The following is a 16,796-nucleotide window of genomic DNA, read 5'->3' on the forward strand; positions in this document are numbered from 1 at the left end:
TAAAACTAATTTTTTTTTTTTAACTTAGTTAAAGCAGCACTCTCTTGGAGTTAAATTCTCTATCAGTATTTTCTAACTGGAAAAACCACCTGAGTTTTGGCAAGGTGCTCAGGTTAAAATGTTGAGAGCTGAGTAGTTTGACTGGTGCCAAAGTTAAATGTGCCTCCTCAGTGATTAATGATCAGGCTCAGCCTCCACGAGAATGTGGTTTCACAAGTCCTTCTTTCTCACAGTAGTGTCATCTGTGTGTCACTCGTTCCTGCCTGCTGCCACCGTCCCCTACATATGCACTTGTGCCAGTGTAACAGTTGATGTGACTGCACAGTGAATTAGATTGGGAAGCTAATTAATTCTTTCTAAAAACCTTTTTTAGGGGGAGGAAAAGGGGTAGGAGAGGTTTATTTTCCTCAATACAGTTCAACATGTGCCTGTACCAGCAGTTGTCCTGGCACAAGTAGGGCTGTGGTGTAAGGTGAGAGTAAACAGGAGGGACCAAGTTGTTAAAGCCAGCACTGTTAGTGAAATGTTTGTGAAAATACATCTTGTTCTGGTGCAGAGCAGCAGGAAAGAGGATGTCTTCTGGGAATTTCTGGGTTACATGTGGTTATTTTGCCCAGAACAGAGACCTAGCTCTGAGTGCCCGTGGATTCCCGTTCAGATCCCTTTTTTCTGTAGCAGACTGAATGAGAATCACCTTGCTTCTAAATTCTGGAAGAGCATGCTGTGCTAGAATGGAATGGATGTGAGTTTATTCACTGGTAGAGAGAAAAAAACCCTAACCAACCTGCAATTTTACTGTATAATACTGTTGATTTTCGGTGCAGTCATCTCATGTCCTTTCCTCTGCTGTGCCCTGGGTGCTGCTGCCACAGGAGATGGTGCAAGTGGCCCATGGTGCTGCACAGATGTGTGTCCCTTCCAGACATTGGCCTCAAACCTGCCTTTCTTTGTGCTGTAAACCAGCCCTCCTGGACTATCTTCTTCACTGCACAGCCTGTGCACTCCTTGCCTGGGTATCTCACTACTTGCCCTGAACTTTAGTTCGCTCAGGTACAGAGGTTCCTTGCCTTGCTTTTTCCACGTGTAATATAGTAAGATTTTACTCCTTATCCAGTGCTTTCTACTTAGAGTTCTCACAGCTAGGTATGCACCTTCTCATTTCTTACAGAGGAAAATAGATACTGGTGAATGTAACAGCTGGATAAAATCACATCCTGCTCTCCATCAGGGTATGGAATAGTTAAATAGCTGTCCTGGCTTCAGGCCACTGCTCAAGTCATCTGCATTTTAACCATTCCTTCTGGCAGCTTGATTTGCTTATTTTTATATTTGTAGATCATGTTTCTGTGGTACGTGTTTTTCTTCAATATAGATTGTGTCATTAAATAAAGTTACTGAGAGACAACCAAATCCTGCTGTATGTCTGCAGGCATCTTGTACTGCATACCTGAGACCACACTCACCCATATCGCTTCTGGTTTTCCAGTCTCAAGTTCTTCCTGTGCTGCTACTGCCAAAGCACACAGTGCTGTCCATATGCGATGTACATAGATAGATACCTGCTAAACCCCTGTGACACTGTGAAGCTCCCTTCACCTGGGATATAAGGAAACAGGCTCATCTCAGAGTCAGAAATCAAGAGGAATCTGCATGTTCAGTGATGTGATTCAGAAACCTAAGTGGGATCAGACTTGTGTCGTATGACACAATGAGAAGCTGATGATATCAAAGAATAAAGAACAATAATTATCTCCTGCTATTTTCTGTATTAATTTTATGATGTGAACTCATTGATCCCTTCAGTTGTGTCCACGGTTTGTTAACTGGTCAACTGCTAGAAGCCTTTCTCCAGATTTTCCTCAGTTCTTGGGTAGGCAATTTTCCCATCAAAGTTGATGCCATTTTGCCAGAGAAAAGGACCAGTAAAAAAAAGAGTGCATTTTAGAGTTTGTGCCACGTAGCAGTGTTAAGAGCCTCTAAGACTTCTCTGTAAGCCCCAGGCAGACAAAGCAGCAAAGCTACCCCACCAGCTCTGCCTGGCACTCATCCTCACACGCAAAGTTATCTTTGCTGTGGTTATGTGGATGCGCCTGTCCATGTCCCAGTAAATCAGCAATGTGCCGTGCTTTTCTGCTCCTCACTTGACAGCACGAAGCCCTCTATCTTGAGGTCGCCAGATTCCTAAAGTGGGTTGCAGCCAGGAGCCTCCCCGGCCCGCAGGGAAGCGTTTCCAGGAGGTTGTGTTCTGCCGCCTTCTCGTGGTCAGGGATCTGCTTGCAGCCTTCTCTCCAAGGCAGGCGCTGCCCGGCGTTGCCCTCTCGGTGCTGTCCCTGGAGGGTAGTAGTGCTGTTCTGGCTCTGGAAAGGTTGCCTAAAAGAGACTAGAACATTCACGAAGCAAGTCCAGAAGAGAACCGCGATGATGCTCAGAGGGCTGGAGCACCCTTCCTGTGCAGACAGGCTGAGAGAGCTGCGGTTGTTCAGCCTGGAGAAGAGAATGCTCCAGGGAAACCTCATTGGCCCTCCAGTACTTAGAGGGAGCCTATCTAAAAGAGGGAGAGCAACTTTACTCGGGCAGATAGTGATAGGACAAGGGAGAACAATTTTGTACTGAAAGAGGAGAGACTTCGATTAGATCTTAGGATGAAATTCTTTAGTAAGGCACTGGAACAGGTTGCCCAGAAAAGTGGTGGGTGCTCCATCCCTGCAAGTGTTCAAGGCCAGGTTGGATGGGGCTCTGAGTAACCTGATCTAGTGGGTGGCATCCATGCCCATGCAGAGGGAGTTGGAACTAAATGATCTTTAAGGTCCTGTCCCAAACCATTGTAAGATTCTATGATAAGATCTTAACAGAGGAACTGCGTAGTCAAGTTGATTTGAACTGTGATACTGGGACTTCTCTGACATAATACAGTTTCAGGTTTAGTTTTAAGGTTTGGTTGGCTGTCTCAGCCATCATTTGTGTTGTTCCTTGAACTCTAATGGCAGAATACTTGTTGGAAAAGTACGGAATATCAATTCAAGGGATTTGAGTTATTGCTCTGTTTCAACTGTAAAGTGCTGATGAAACTTTAGATGTAGCTTTTTTCCTACCATTTTCTGTATGGAGAATGGAGTGACAATAACAGCTCCCCGTGTTTGGGGGTTGTTGATTGAAACAAGGTCCTCAGTGCAAAGAGTATGTGGTGTAAAAATGAGTAGTATATTTCCCAATAGGATAGGACTCAAGTTCTTTCAGAAAATGAATCCTATCTGAGGAGTGGTATTTTTTAAATGCTTGCATAAAATCAGGGTGACCTCATGACAAATATAGATCACCATTTTTAAGTTGTTTTTCAGTGAATTCTTACCACAAAGCAGAAGAAAACTAAGGAAAAATATTTACTTTACTTTCCATGTAGGCATATATTAGAATATGTTTTCTAATATGTTTGGACCTAAGTGATTAAATAATTAATTAATCAGTTGTTGATTTAACCTTTAAATAAAAAAAAATCTTTTGGGATAACTAGGAAGTAATATTAATTTCATTACTGTCTGGTATCCATCTAACTGTAGTGATGTACAGGTGAAAATTCTACCAATTACCCTCCTGATAATTAATAACTCTTCTAATAGAAGAAAATTCACATGCTTTTTTTCTGCACTCCTCCAAGGGAGTAAGTATAGAAAAAACATTCATAAGAAATGAGTATTGTCTCCAGCCAGTGTAACTTTTTTCTGCAGAGGAGCAATATCTGAGGCACTTTAGATCACCAGAGAACAGCAATTATGTGAGACTTAGTGATTTTCATGAGTAAAGACGGATTAAGAGGTGCCTCTGGTTTTGTCTCTCTTTTCAGAGGCCACTGTTCAGGACTCAGCAGATGTACAAATCCTCAGCTTAGGTCATTTGAGTGTAACTGGACAGTGAATTTAACACTGATCAAAGCTAATTCGAGGGGTGGCAGATTTGGGCTAAATGCGCTGCAGCTCAGCGTGTTGCAAAGTGTTGCTATAAAATCATCCGTGATGGATTTGCTGTGGAGGAAATAGCAGGAATGCAAGTGCTGAACTGCTCAGACAAACCACATCCTTCTGTGCCCGTGCCCTGTCCCAAACAGCTGCTTGCATGGCTGGCTTGCTTTGGGTGTGACAGCTCACTGACATCCAGGGCTTTGAGTCCCTGAAGAGTTGCTTAGCCTTCAATACACGTGTGGTTCCCACCTGTGTGGATGTGATGTCCCACCCTTAAGAGTAAGGAAGCACCTAAGATCCATAAATGCTCGTGGGCAAAAGGAATGACAGAAGTCAGAGGGTCTGCAAACAATCAGAAAGTTTTATTAGCGAGTTGCACACTTGGCATGGAAATTGGTGTGTTGGTCCCTGACCTACTGTGTAAGCCCATGGTTTGGGTTTGGGATAAAGGGGTGGGGTGAAAGGGAAGAGAGGAAGGGAGAGATTAATTAAAGAGGGAAAAAGACATCACCAGTCCTGGTTCCAGCATTGATTCCTGTCTGTTATTAATTACTAATAATTACTGGGTATGTCAGTTTTTTCATAAGTAGCATATCCTGATAATTTTGGCTCATCCTATCATGTTATCTGGTTTTACCCTATCAACTGTGTACAGTTTTCTCCTTAAAAGCTCTTTAAATACATCCCTTAACTGTATTCCTAACACCTCATCCTGCATTGTTACCAGTGAAGTCAGCAATTGCCTGCCTTCACTTCTTCATTAGTATGGAAGACTTAGCCCATTCCCCACTCTTTTCATACAGATCTTTCAAGTTTGTAAGGGTCAAGCCCTTAAAAAAATTCATTACTTAACATGCAGCAGTGACAAAGTTGATTTTTCCAAATAAATTACTTATAAATTAATATTGCTAATACTCAGTAAAAAAAAGTTATCCCTGTTTCCCTTCTATTTCTTCATGTTGTCTCTAGATTTTTGAGTTTACAAGCCCTTTTGTGCTGATTTATACCTCTGAATGAGCTATATTTTTATATACAATAAATAGTTTCGATACGGCAGGAAAGACATGGAATTTTTAATAACAAATACTGTAGATACCACTAATTTCTACTAGTAAAGTTAATAATTTGTTTCTCCTTGCTCTTACATGAAGATCAAACCACTTAATACTAGGGTTTACAACTGATTCTCTGGAATTTTATATCAGTATTAACTGGGAACTCTATTTACTATGCAGATAAAAATAAGCAGTACAAATAGAGTTAAGGTTAAAGAAAATATTTGAATAGAAGATAGTAGATGTGAAAAGTACATGTCTGAAGGGCAAAGCATTGGAATGAGATCCTGGGTTGACACAGAACGTTGTAGCTTCATGGAAGTTAATAGACTCAGCCCAATTCACATGTAGAGCTCAGAAACAAAATAATGAAGTTAAGCCTCAGAGAAAAAGGGAGAATTGTGGGTGGGACTTCGAGTATGCAGTGAGGAACTCTGTAGGTTGCATGAAAAATACACAGCAGAGATGAAAACAGTGCTTCAGCCACTGGAATATTTTTTTTCTCTGTTTCTGTATGTCTGGTAGTTGGCTCACAAATGTTTTCTTACGCACGCAGGATCATGGACTAGCTAAGAAGGATGTTGAGTTTGTCCGCAGTTCTGTTTTAAAATGCACTTAAACGGTGCAGCCGCTGGATGTCTCTCTTGCTCCGCTTTCATGGGCAAGGACCGGCCTTTCAGGGCGACGAGCCTACATCTGGGAAAGATAAATGGGTCAGTGTGGGAAGCCGGCTGCTCCCTGCTGCCCAGCTGACCGGGGTGATGGGACACAACTCTCAACACAAGAGATTGTGAGGTATCAGCAAGATTAACAGATGAGAAATGCATTTTTCTTCCATTACAAGAGCACTTTTTACCCGCCCCGTTCTTCTCAGTTGTGCTCTGTACCACTGTACTAAAGCTGCTGCCAATAACTGAATATTATTTGAGAAAATAAGTTAAAATTGGTAATGCCTTTTGCAATAGTTACCATATGTAAGCAAGTACTCTGTTAGGCTGGATTGAAGAAATGCACCAGGTAAATGTTCTTTTTTCATGCCAGGGGTTTCTGGCCCAGATCTGTTAAGCTGGGAGCAACTTCATATAAACAAGAACTGGATTTCCCTTTTCTGGAAGAGTGTGCACTCTCTGCTTTCCCTGTTCTGAAACAGAATTGAGAGAGACATACACTCAGAACTTCCAATGAAATCCTGCTCTGGAAAAGTAGGCTTTAGGAGAGACTTTTGGTTCCCTGTGTGAGTCAGGGGTACAGGACCAGGTCTTTGTCCTGCTCAGCTGCTGCATTGCTTAAGCAGTGGAAATCTTTCTGTGTGCACATTATCAGCTCTTGTTTGATTGAGGCATCAAAAATACATGAATGCAGCAAAATGCTTCAGAAGTTCTTTGGAGGTTGAGAACCTCAAGGTGTCTGACTTGTGTAGAATCAAAGAGTTCTGTACTGCTCCACAGCACAGAGCTCTCAGAGATGTGGAATACAGAGAGTGATGCCTCAGGCAGTGCTTTCAGAAGGACCCATGAAGGTGAGTGCAGGGAATTTTGTGTTCCAGTGATCTAGCTAGGCTAAGGTGGGAATTTGGGGTTAGGTTGGAATGTAATATCTCTACGTTTCAAGGTAATGTGATGACTAGATAATTTTCTCCATTCCTCAATTCTCCATACTGTTTTCAGAAAGTTTCATCTGTATATTGTGAAAGAGTATGTTTCCTTATATTCTTCATTTATGTTTAGTTCTTTAAGTTAAAAAATTACTTAGATTACAAATTCTTAATGCTAAAAGTCTGATATATTTCAGAATTTTGCTGGATTTTTTTTCCTGTATATATTTTTTTCAGTATATATGAAAGGAGTTACATAACTTTTTACTTTAGTGGTTGGCCAATATTTGAGCTCCTCTAGTTTATTTGTGTCAGAAATGTTTATACAAAGTGATATATCTTTGTGTACATTCTTTGTAATCAAAGTAGGATTAAACTGAGGTCTTGTTTTCCTGAATGTAGCAGGAAAAAAGACAATAGGAAACAGCTCCTTTGGCTGTAGCCCAAGCCTCCCTTTTCAACCAGGGCTGCACTCAGAAAACCCTCGCTCTCTTTTTTCTCTCTTTGTGGTAATTCAGGATCATTCTACAAAGTGCTTCACTGGTTTGGGGTGTTATCTTACCTACATTTGTAACATTTCTGACTGGGCCACACAATTTTGCTAAAACTATATACACACACTTTTGTGTTTGCATCCACATGGCTCAGATGGTTTTTTTAATTTGCTTGTCTTGTGGCTGGTGCTTGGGAGGCAAGTACCTATTTGTCTTCATCTTCTGTTGGCCACAGTTAAATTTCAAACCCATTTTCTTCTCTAGGACTACAAACCGGTTTCATTCCACTGCATTTTCTGTTGGGTTTCTCTGAGGCTGTTCAGGAAAACAGGCAGGGAAAGAAGTTTTGGTCTATCTTATTTCCGAGAGTGGAATTTAAGGAATATCAAAAGTGTTGTTTAACAGTCTAAATTAAGCATTGAACAGGGGAGGTGCTCACTGCCATGTTCTTAAAGTCTGGGGCAGACAAATCTGCATTTTTCTCTATTGAATATTTAAAGGCCTTTAGTCCTTCTGGGTTTTAGCTTTTCCAGGCTCGTCTTGAGAGAGATGTTTGCCTGATCCTGACTACATATAAAAAAAATAATCAGAAGTGGTTATTCAATGCAAGAGCCAGATTGCATGGTTGTTATCTTAGACTGGCAGTGATACCCCTGGAGAGCTATTTGATTATGTAAATTAGCATGAAATTAGAAAATTATGTTTACTTTGAATTTTTGGGGGGCTGTTGGGGTTTTTTCCCCAGCAAAATCAAGAATAAGCATCATCAAAACATATGGTTTGTTTCTATAGCTTTTAGCTAGATTTAGCAATTGCTTCAGGTTCATAAGTAGATATCTCATCTGTATGTTGCAGCAGTATCTGTCAAAACTCCCAGTAGTGTGGATGTCTTAATATTCTTCAAAAAGAGAAATGAAGGGAAAGGGATAACAATGTACACAGATGTATAGTGAAGTACAGACCTCTGAAGTTCCAAAGGTTTTTTTTAATCAAAAGTAAGTGTCCATTTAATTCTATAATTGTGGAAGAAGAGTGGATCTGTAATTCTGTTCATAATCAGACAGGTATTTTGTTGGTGCTTATTCTAAATAATGTAAAATATGTAGGTTTTTGAGCAGTATAGAAAAGATGAAAGTTGATAATGTGGGAGGTTTCTGTGGTCTAGGGAATAGAGGGGGGATGGTTCTAAAATAGTGAAATTCAGCATAGCTCAGTTGGAGCTCTGTATTTCTATTGATGTATGCTAGTTGAAAATTGGTTTATGATTTCACGTTGCATAGAAACAAAGCAAACAAACAAAAAAGTACTGTTATGAAAGCATCCATCTAGGAAAACATTTGGGCAAGAAAAATACACTGAAAACAACACTCTTTCTAAATTAAATTTACTATTACATATAATAAAGTTTCCTAGTAGGGAGTTCCTGGAAAATGTGGACTGAAATGTGAAGCAAACTGTCAATGCTCTTTTAGCTGCCTTGGAGGTATATTTCCAAGAACTAAATTTCTTAATTTTTTTTTTCATTACTTCTAAAGAAGCTTTCTAGAGAAAAAAAAACCATTGCTTCATAACCACCTGGAGGAGCATTTGCTATGATGGTTTCCAAACGAGCAGCTTAAGAGTTTCATAAATATCAAAGTTAATAGGCTCCTAGAAACACGGAAAATTGCCTGTAGGTGATTTCTACTTATACAGAAACAGCTGCTCTTGGAGCTGCAATCTTCTCTAAACTTTCTCTCCAGGCCTGTTGCCTATTACTGCATAGTTTGCTGTCCTGCTCCTGCTTCCTTTAGCTGTTTTGAATCAACAGTGGGCAGAGCAATACTTATAAAACATGATCTCACAAATTACAGAAAATAAACAATATTGAGTGTAGCTTGTGGCTATAGGCAGATCAGAAACAGTCTAATGGGAGCACACTGGTTTTTTGCAAATGCAACTGCTATGCCACATTGTATAAAGCCATAGTTATGGCTGGATTTGAAGAAGAGAAAATCTTTCAAAAAGTGGCTTCCAGAAGGAAGTCTGAGAAAAAATGTTTTTCTTGTATTGAGCTGCTATTTGGTATGCAGTAGGAGATGCCTCTCCTTTCTTTTTGCTGCCTTTTTTTTACTCCCCTATAATTATGATTATAATTTTAATGGTGTTAAGGCACTTGATAAACAGCTTTTACTAAAAATATAAAATCATTCTTTTCTGCATAAACAAGATAATATGTATATGCCTCATAACAGTCATACTTGGAATAAGAGCTCTTTCCTCTCCTCGAAGGTGCAGGAAAACCTTATCATTATTAGCCAGCTCACAGAATCATGCTTAGGGAAAGGATGTGCAGTATGAAGAGATGTGCTAGAAAATTGGGTCTTGCTGTTGGGATTTCAGGCTTTGAGTCCTGGTGGGCTTTCTGCTGCCAGAGCCTTAAAGCAGCCTAAAGGCAGTAGAGCTGATTTTACAGAAGGCAGCAGGAGGCTGAAACAAGGGTGAGCAGTGCTGGTTTGTAGCATGGGAAGAGTCTGGTGAAAGCTGCCCTCCCCATCAAGACTGAGCTGGTTCCACCCAGGAAGGGCAGGTGAATTGTGATTTAATTCACAATATTGCATCCACACTTGGGATGCCCATTGGATACAAATGAAGAGGCCCTTGCTCTGTTCTTCTCTATTGTTCCATGTTTTGGTAATGTCATTTTATGTGTAGACAGCTGTTCATCATGTTAGATATTTGTATTTCACATTCCTCACGTTTCTTACATTCTTTGTTGGTAGGGAAGAAACATTCATAAAGTTGTGGCAAGTTTCAGAAGTCTGTTATCTGAAGTTTTACGTAGCAGCTTTTATACAAACCTTTATTTTTGAAAGCTACCTCTGGAAGTACATCATTGCTATTAACATCCCTGGGGGACTGGTTCCCTCTAGAAAATAACTGTATGCCTCCTTAGCAAAGATGATGATGTAGTCTTGATTGAAGAGTGAGCTATTAATTCCCTCAACCGTTGCTTTTTGACAAATCCATCCCTGATTCTCTGTTGCAGGGTGTAGAGTAAAATAAGGAAAAAACATTTCTCCTCCTTCAGGCAGCAAGTAAGCCTCTCCCTCCTTCTGTCTGTTCAGCTGCAGTTGAACAAAAACCATCTCAGGAACTTAAAGGAGAAATACAAGCCAGTACAGATTTCTTCTAATCACTATGTACAATATAAAATAATATCTAATTGCCAGCAGTTCACTCTGAAGCGTGGGTTTCTTCTTTCCCCACCTCACTAGTCTGAAATACCAAGGCAGGAACCAGCCACACACTGAGGCTGGCTCTGCACTTCTCTTATCTGCTGTGGCTGTCAACATCAAAATTTCTGTTATCTCTCTCTTGTAATTATGGGGGTCCTTCTTTCCTCTTCCTCTCTTTTTATCACTGATTCTTCCCTCCTCCTCATGTCACTATTTTGTTTTCTTGATTCTCCAACAGCTTTTCAGTTTGCCCCACACTGGCAGAATGGAGTCCTACTGTATATTTTGTTCTGCCTGATTGGGGAAACTGAAACTTAGCATCCCTTGGACTTCTCCAAGTTGCTGTGTGTAATTGAATTTTCTAGAGTGTTAATCATAATTGGATTATTCTGACATTCTTGATGCAAAAAGATGTACATTAAAGTAATAATGTAATTACAGAATTTGCTTTGCAATGCAAAGCATAAATATGTTTCTTCTTAGTGACACTGAAATTATTTACTACTCCCAATATTGATATATTGTTTTGACAGATATGCAGTGGGCTATGAGTAATTTTAAGGTGGCACAGTTTATTCCATGCAGCTTCAAAGCAAGGATTTCCCCCCTCCCCTTTTGCCCCATCACATTTTATTATTAATGGACACATTTGAATTGTCAGCTTTCTCAAAACCTTGGTGTATTTGCTGGAATGATCAGATTAATTGTTTAACCATGTCATTGCTAACTAGAAGTACTGAACACCCTCTTGCTCTTGCTTTATCTTTTCCCTAGTAGCTCTTCTGGGGTTTATTTATCCTGTTAGTTTAAATATAAGAAATGCATGCCAAAATAGCCAGTAATGTGGAAATGTAGGCTTCCAGGAGCTGTGTGGGCTAGGAGTAAACTTTTGACTTTGTCTGGAGGCAGGATGCTAAGGCAGATCAGCTGGCAGGTTAATGGTGATTGTCATGAATATTAAATGGCAGAACCAAAACAAAACTCCCAGAGAGACACTTATGCACAAATCTTACATAGCAACAAAACCAGCTCAGACAGCTGGCTCTCTGTAGGCTTTCTTGAAAGAAAACAGTGCTCAGGCGTATTAGGATGATTTTCATAAACCGGAAAGCCAATTTGTGATGCACTGTTTGAAAGTTAGAGGCCTTCACGATTTATAGCTTGAGGCAAAAATCTGTTTTCTGAAGTGGATGAATAACAGGTAAATTATATCTGTGCTGTTCTCCCTTGGAATAAGTGCTTCAGAATATTTTTGAGTTTTGTGGTGTCTGAAAATGTGAAAACAAATGTGTACAAGCCTTACTGTTAAAAGTTCATACCAACTCTCTGGTGTGCAGGTATAGTCCCACTTTTCCCTCTGAAGTTCCTATAATCTCTTTTTGTTTTGATTTGGTTTTTTGTTTAGGTTTGGGGTTTTTTTCTCTAAAAAAAACCCACATTGCAGGGTACAGAATAATTAACTACATTTGGGCTTGTTTCTGTTTTGTGATGTGTCCCAGACAGGGTAAGAACTTGCTATTCACAGAATTCCTCCTCTGGCTCCTGTGGTGTAAAGCTACCTCCTGCTACATGGAAAAAATTGCAAAAGAATTAAAATTCAAGAAGCCTGGATTTATTTGAAGTAACACCAACATAGATCTGGGATGATTCCATTAACAGCACTGCAGTCATGCAGTTTCTAAAAGGATATCTAAAGGTGAGACATTCTCTAGGGCTTCGAGACTAATCTTTGTTAAATTTTTAAGTTGGGATCAGATTCTTGCACATACCTTCCTTGACTTTTATGGTTATTTAAATTTATTCTGACTCAATGTGACGTTCAGTGATTTCCATACTCCAAAAGGAATGAGCTGAAATAACAGAGTAGGTTTCCTCAGAGAACTGCATGTAGGCATGATCCATTTTGTGGCGTTATTCTGAGTATAAAAAGATAAAGTAAATCTAAACTATTTTTAGGTGCAATGAGTGGGTCTAAATGAGTTGATGGAAAAAGATATAAATGAAAGGACAGTCCAGTTGGAGGAAGTTATGGAGAGTAATGCTTTTATATAAACATTCTACAGAATTCATTTCGCTTTCCAAACTCTGCCTATAAATCAAGAAGTGCTTTCCAGTAGCTCATGGAGACCTCTCAAGTCACACGGTGCTAGCTGTCTACTTCTAGTTCAATTCCATCAAAAACAGAATATATATATATACATATATTTAAAGTAGAATTTTAAAAGTATTTATGTAAATAATTGATGCAGGTATTCCAGTGGTTATTATGTGACTACCAACAGTGTGCACAATGAAAAATACAAGTTCCCAGCTGTGAAGAAAACACATTCAGTGAGATAATTTTTCAGCTAGTACCAGGAACACCCCTGATTTATTTCTGTTGTTCTTAAATCAAACAGCCTAGTGGAGGAGTTTTTTTAAGGGTAACATAAACCAGATATATTTCAAAGACTTAGACTAGTTTATATTTGTGTTTTCACAGTACCATGAGGAATTTACACACACTCCCTCTGCAATAAAATGAGCTACAGTATTGTAGAGTAATAGTTTGTAACTATTTTCCTATGTATTAAAGCTTCCCATAAATACCTATCACTTGGATCAACATGGATAAACCATACTCACTTCAGCTGAAAGATGAAGCACCACAAAGTGATACCTCCTTGGAGTGAGGAAAGTAAAGTTAAGAGTTCCATAAAGTAGCATTCTTGATACTATAGCCATCTTGGGATCCCATCAGCCCAAACGTCCAGTCAACATTACCTTCCTCAAAAGGCTGAAAGTCACAACAGGGATAAAAGTCACAAGGAATTCAAGGAAAACACCACCTTATTTAACAGCGAGGAAACCTATCATTAAGGATGGCAAAATTGTAGTGAAGCTGAGAACTGCACCTTAATTTCTGTGTCCCAGGTCACCTCTTCATCGGCTAAACTCCAGCCTTCTTTCTTCAGCTGGAATGGGCATCATTTAAAGGGAAAATGGGAAAAATCGAGAAGCTATGGACTGAATAGCAGCAGTGTGGTTTTCCATGAATCCAGGCACCTGCAAGGTATCAAAGCCAAAGGCATCATATGTTTGGAAAACGAGACTGAGGTTGTCAAGCAAGGAGCCAGCAGGATGAGCTGTTTAACTCATGCTGATTTCCACGGAACTGTATCCAAGGAGGATGTCCCACTTCTCTGTTCTCAAGTTCAACCTTATCTCTGAGTGCATCAGCAACTTTCACCTCTTCTGAAACAGTAGTCCCCTGTGATTTATTTATAATCTCCTGCTTCTTCTTGTAAGTAGTTTCACTCCCCTTCCTTTCCTCTGCCTCACATCGTTACATTCCACTGCTACGCTGCTGCTTCACATAGAAACCTTTCAGCAGTCTATTTTCTTCCAGCTGCAAGACATGCTAAACTCAAAGGAGACCACTCAGAGGAATGGGAAGGAATTTAGGGACAATATTAATATTTAATGTGTAGAATCACAGAGGCTCAGCACATAGACATCCCTGCTAAGCTCATGTTCTTACAATCCTTTCAAGTTCACTAAAATGGATAGGTTGGTCTTTTACACATATTAATACTAGGAGTTGTTCAGATATCCCTACAAGCTCATTTTTGCCTATCATTTTTGTTGTGTCAGGGTGTTATTTGTGACCTGTTCAGTTTATGAAATACATGGAATACAATATTTTAAAAGACTGTAAGAATTGACTTTGTCTAAATGCTAGATCTCTCTGTTGAGTGCCTCAGGTGCACACGTACATTTGTCTTTGTGTTAACATGAAAATACTTCACAAATGCCTTGAAAGTCCTACTGCCCTATTCTTAAAAAGTATTGCATAACTATTTTAAAGTGCAGAGCATGTTTAAACAATAAATAAGAAAAATCCATTAAATCCATGAGGCATTTCCAAGACATGTTACCTAAGAATGTAATCTCAATTTCAACATGCAATCCCTCTGATTGCCACTTTTGCCTTAAGTATACTTAGGTGTGCTGCACAGTCCAGCAGTTCACACTTTGCTTTTTTGTGGAACAATATTTATTCCTAATAGTAAAGTTTGTAGGAGTTTTGCTCAAACATAAAAATTAATAAAGGTATGAATGAAATGAATAATTTTGAGTTCACCTGGACTTTTATCTGTGACCATTACCAAAACAGCTCTGCAGTGTAAAATAAAGGCTATGTAGCCACAGCCCCCAACGAGGCAAATAACCTTCCTAGGATACTCTTGATCTGCCACTGCTATTTTGAACCAGTTACCAGTTTAATCTATAAAGTTACCCTCCAGGCAGTGAATTGCTTGGTAACTAAGTTCTGTGTATCCAATACAAATGATTTTAGAATCCCTGCAAAGCAGCACAGAACAAGGCAGGAGGAAGTTTTCAGTCATCACCTAATTCTGTCTGCCCAAAGTGGTTGAAACAAGTGCTACCTTTAAGGAATTCTTTTTTCATTCGAAGATTTTGTTGTCTACAAAACAAGGGTGAAAGGCTCTAAGTTTCAGCTCTACTTTCAGACATTCCTACTAGCTTAGGCCTGGTTTGAGTCAGTTCATGTGTTTGACTCCTTGTACTCCGCTATCTGTGTTGTCGTAATCTTTAAAGCCCCATGAGATATGCCAAGAAGTGGATTAAAATTTTCACAATGCAAGGGTTAGACTCAAGTCTTTTTCAAGGCTTTATCTACTGCCTTTGCACAGTATGAAAAAACTTTCAGCAAAATCTGGAAGGTAAAATATAGACACGGGGACGATGATTTCTTTTCCTTTTTCAGAGAGGTTTCTTTAAGTAGAGGGAAAATTAGGTCATGTTTTGATTTTTCTTGACTGGCTTATCTCCAAGATGGCCTGCACCCAGTTTCTTCTAAACTTTTCACTTCTCAGAAGGATAATATGTCAGAATGATAAAGAGTCATGTCAAGAATTACTGCAGAACATGGCAATCTGAACATTCATCAACAGTACAGAATTTCTGATGGCAACGGCTACAAATAACTTACAGGAAACAGTAATAGAAATTGTTTATTCAAGAGTACTTCCTGTGGCTCTGCAGTTCATCCAGGTGCACAGGCTCTATTTTTCACAGAACATTAATCTCTGGTTCTCTTAGTTTGGATTTCTCATCAACAGATTACCCAAGCCAAGATCTAAGTGTAAGTTTTGTAAACAACTAAACCAGGACTCACACTTTCTACTGAACAGAAAGAAAAAAGCTAAACCAGAAGGTGTTATGTAAAGACCAACAGATGGGTAAGGGTACAAGTTTCCATTGTTATCATTGATCAGATTTGACAGAAGCTAAAATAGGAAGCACTGTTATCAGACCTGCTCTGCCAGATCTACCTTGCCAGCGTAAATCGTCCCAGTAGCACACTAAGATAAATTCTCATTTCCCACGTATTCTGTTTTTTGGGTTAGGGGTTTTTTTGGACATGCCAAGGTCAAAATCATGCCTATCCTATTAGAGTACTTCTAGCAGTGATGCCCACCTATCATACACTTAGTTCTTTGATACTCTGACTGAATAGAGGGGGGAAAAGTCACCTTTTGATGTAGCACTGATTTTTCTATGAAAGCAGGCAGATAACGTTGTACATTATAATTGTCTGAACTGGCATTCACAGAGCTCTGAGTGAAGTGCTACAAATCTAAAAGTTTTTTGATTTTTTGTTTGTTTCAAAGCATTCACAGACAAGGACTAGTTTGAAAACTGCCATTCTGTATACCATGTAAATAGCTTTCAGGTTATAGGTTCATGTGCATTTATATGAATATTACTTATGGGGCAGAGATTTGTCATATAAATTGCATGGTTTGTGTATTTTTCCTGTATTGTCAGGAAAACATTAGGCAAAGGCATAAATGGATGATGGGTAACAAAGTGCATGATTGTCATCACTTACGTCAGTTCTGGGATTTCAAGATATCCAGTGTTCATCTGAAAATACGCAAATACTAATCATTGCTGCTTAGCACATCTTCCTGATGTGCAGCTGAATCCTTCTGAATGGCAGCTTTTTCACTCACAGAAGTAGTCAGATGTTTTTTCACTTTTTTTCCTTTCACTTCAACCAGAGCAGCTGAAAAATTAGCATTGGGTTTCCTATGTGAATCTTTCCACATCTCTCCCATTTTCTCTTCAGCAAATGCAAATTACATTGAGCCCATTTCAGATAAATATATTCATCTATAAGAGACAGAATACATATGTGAAAGTCATCTAAACCATTTTTTCTTGTTCTACAGGTTCTTGGGAGTCTTATAAGTGAAAACTACAGCAATTAATACCTTTCCAAACTAGCATTTGTTGAATATATTGCCTGATAGTGGTTTTGAAACAACAATCAAAGGAGATGATTTACAAACTGTGTTGAGGCTTCTCCCATTCCAAAGCACCATCCTTAAACAGATAAGCATCTTCTTTAAATTTTTACTGAAACATGAAATTCTGGCAGGTCTGACAAGTGCAGTCTGAAATGTGAT

This window comes from Corvus cornix, chromosome 3, assembly GCF_000738735.6.
Source record: "Corvus cornix cornix isolate S_Up_H32 chromosome 3, ASM73873v5, whole genome shotgun sequence".
In the NCBI taxonomy this organism is placed as follows: Eukaryota; Metazoa; Chordata; class Aves; order Passeriformes; family Corvidae; genus Corvus; species Corvus cornix.